We start from the raw sequence: 3559 nt of genomic DNA, 5'->3' as shown, positions 1-3559 counted from the left end.
GGATGCGAAATTTTAAGGTATCGATTGTATAAATTATAGAATTTAGGTTACTTGGAACTCAACCTTTTTATAAAATAATTGAAATATCAGGAAGCGAAATACTTTGTATAAATTTTTAAATATTGTTAGCAGGCCATCATTTTCAACTTTCAATAAATCTTTCAGCTTATTTCCCGGCTCCTTCAAAGTATCTCCCATCCAAAAATAAATAAATTTATTTATTTAATTATAAGTAACTTTATTTTATTTTGTTGTTTTTTCTAGCAACTCTATTTACTAAAAATATTGTATTTTAGGTCGCATATTTAATGTGTTCATAATTATATTCATACACACTATTACAAAAATAAATATGAAATAATATTTATTTACTTAAATGAACTAATGTATGAACAAAATATTTATGACATAATACATAAAGATGACCCTAAACTTGACACTAAATTACAACTTTAACCTTAAACTTTGATAGTGCACAAATAGGACCTTTAACTATTCAAAATCTAAACAAATATGACCTCCGATTTTGCAACCCCAGGTGTGAGTCTCACTCGTGCCTACATGGAAAGGTAATCCAATCACACGGTGCCACGTCGTTAAAAGGACTGACTTGGAAAGCGGTCATATTTGTGTAATTTTGAATAGTTAAAGGTCATATTTGTGCACTGTCAAAATTTTATTTATTGTGTTAAAAAGGCATCGTTTTTATTATTATTATTATTATTATTATTATTATTATTATTATTATTATTGTTATTATTATTATTATTCATAATAATTTATTTATTTCTATAGCAGCAACACCTAGCTTTTTTTTAATTAGAAAAAAAAAAACAGCCTCTAGCAGGGATCGAAGTGTCTAAGTGCTATCTAAGTGCCTGAGTTATCTAAGTGTCTTGTTTCATGTGGTTCAACATTAATATACATACATAAATATACATTTTCTACCTTATATGTATACAACGTAATTTTTTTACTGAGGGGGTTCGGGTGAACCCCATGCAACCACGTAGGACCGCCCCTACGTCAATTTAATAACGTTTTAATAACTTTAATTTAATAACATTTTAATTACGTTAATTTGATAATGTTAATTTAATATATTACTACTACTATCCATAATAACGTTTTATTAAAACTATAATTTTTTTATTATTAGTATAGTTTTATATTTAATTTAATATTTAGATATATTATATAACTTAAATTCGTCCTCTGCTTTATAATATATATGCATACCCGCTTTCGTATGAGGCTGACCCACCTAATTAATAAATCTTCAATATTACTCTTTTTCCGCAATGACAAAAGAAATTAGATGTCATTTTCATCTTTGAGCCAAAAATAATGAAAAAATAATAGTGAAAAATCATTTAAAGAGCATATTTGTGCAGTTTTGAATAGTTAAAGGTTATATTTGTGCATTGTCAAAGTTTAGGGTCATATTTATGTATTATGCCCTTAGATTTTAAGCTGGACGCGCCCAGTTTTGTATGTTGAACACGCGTTTTGTCACGTAGGATCGGAGGTCATATTTGTGCAGTTTTGAATAGTTAAAGGTCATATTTGTGCACTGTCAAAATTTAAGGTCAAAATTATAATTTGGCGTTAAGTTTAGGGTTATATTTATATTTATGTATTATCTCAATATTTATTCATATTCAATGCTTGTGTAAATAAAACATACTGATGAATAGTTAATAAACAGTTACCAAGTTCTAGTCAAAAAAAAAGTTCTTTTCTTTTACAATGACCAAAATCACTAGTGATATTAGAAAAAAAAAAAATTGTGTGGTGCACCGTTAGTGTATTTTTTTAAAACATCATCAGGTCATCTATTTCTCAGGTAAAAATATAAAAATGAATGACCTGGTACAACAGATAAAAATCACAAGATGGTGTAAAAAGACACTCCAACTTACGGAGTCCTATTATCCATTTCTCAGGTACAAATATAAAAATGAATGACCTGGTACAACAGATAAAAATCACAAGATGGTGTAAAAAGACACTCCAACTTACGGAGTCCTATTATCCATTTGAACTAAATTTTAGCTTATTTTTGTTATCCTTTTTAGCTGACGTGGCACCTTTTGTCAACCTTTTCAACTGACTTGAACCCTATTTTATGTAATAAAGGAATCACGTTAACATAAAAGGGTGATAAAAATACACTAAAATTGAATTCGTGAGGGGGGTTAATAGGATTCCTGTGAAGTTGGAGTGTATCATAGCAATTTTGGTCATAGTTCGAGGGGTACTAGATAGTTATCTTATAAATAAATAATCTAAAATAAAATGGCCGCTAATTCCCTTATTTTGATCTATAGCTGATGTGTTGGTGTTTGAAGTATTGTGGTTGCGTGCAAAATGATTTATTATAATGTTGTAGAAACCCAAACTTCAAGATTTAGGAAACATTTAGCTTGCCTTATTCAATTTTGTATAGTTTTGGAGGAACGCACAAATTATCTTTGTTAGCATCAAATATCGTGTCTCATGCGATGAGGGCAAAGATGTGACAGGTTGCGTTAACTTGTGACGAGTGCAATATCATATATCACATTGCATAAACTTTCTGAAACTGAATGCAGAATTCTCTGTTAAAACTTTTCTAAGTCAAAGAGGAAGAACTCAAGTCGGTTACATCTCATGAATCCCCGTATTATACACTCAAAATGCTTTAGTGGACGATCCATAATTTAGAGCCAGCGGATTCAAAATATTTATCACACTTTTAAATGATTGTCATATGTGTGTTCTTGTATCTGTCATTGTGTGTGTTCTCACATGAAGTTGAGTTGAAAGATGTGAGTTTGATTGAACACGCTCTAAATCTGCATATGAATAATGTGACTTGTCGAACTTCTACTGACCCTTTTTGTTTCTTCTCAGTGGGGGAGAGTTTTTACGATTCAGATGAATATTAGCAAAGGAGTTCAAGGCCAGAAAGATTGAACTCTTGGGATTTCATTTCGGTTCCTCTGTCGCAAATTACCACTAAATTATCGGTTTCAAGCAACGTGTGGCTTCCAAGGAGATGTGATATCTTTTGTATTGTAACATATTTTTGAGTTGTACTAATTCCCTTCTTCCCTTCTCTTTTTATGTAACTTTACAGATTCAACTTCAAGTAGTAGCAGACCACGTGGTTGATTGTGATCGAGTTTGATGATTATTATATACGATGAGACAACCAGTTAGTTTTGTGGTGTCTAGGAGTCTTTATGTTGTTGTTCTGATTCCATTATTTCGATCCGCATCCCAACTTGAACTCTTAATAAATGCTCTTATGACTCTGGCAATGTACTTGATTATGGTTTCATTTATTGATTTGGTTATTGCTTTGGGTTATTTTTTGAGTTAATACTGGTATTATATGTAGTAACACCGCTGAGGTCTTGAAACTTTCAGTTTTCTGGTAAAAACTGCACAAGGAACATGAGTGTGTAAAGATATGGCTTAAGAGAACAATGGAATTGGTCGTGACATCCAATTCGCCAGTGCAATCTCTAATTAGTGAACACAGAGAAGAATTTCTCGCTCTTTGAGAAGAGTA

At 30.9% G+C, this 3559-nt stretch overlaps 1 protein-coding gene across 1 annotated transcript in view; it reads left to right on the top strand.

Annotated features, from left to right (window-relative positions):
• Positions 1 to 3351, top strand: part of LOC107852560 (putative disease resistance RPP13-like protein 3) — a 5531-nt gene extending 2180 nt beyond the window's left edge. The window contains exon 2 of the mRNA XM_016697593.2: positions 2896 to 3351. The gene's annotated coding sequence lies outside the window, so the exon portion shown is untranslated. The remainder of the gene's footprint in view (positions 1 to 2895) is intronic.
• Positions 3352 to 3559: the final 208 nt, after the last annotated feature.

This window comes from Capsicum annuum, unplaced genomic scaffold (genome assembly GCF_002878395.1).
Source record: "Capsicum annuum cultivar UCD-10X-F1 unplaced genomic scaffold, UCD10Xv1.1 ctg81839, whole genome shotgun sequence".
In the NCBI taxonomy this organism is placed as follows: Eukaryota; Viridiplantae; Streptophyta; class Magnoliopsida; order Solanales; family Solanaceae; genus Capsicum; species Capsicum annuum.
This window is presented reverse-complemented; position numbering and strand designations above follow the sequence as displayed.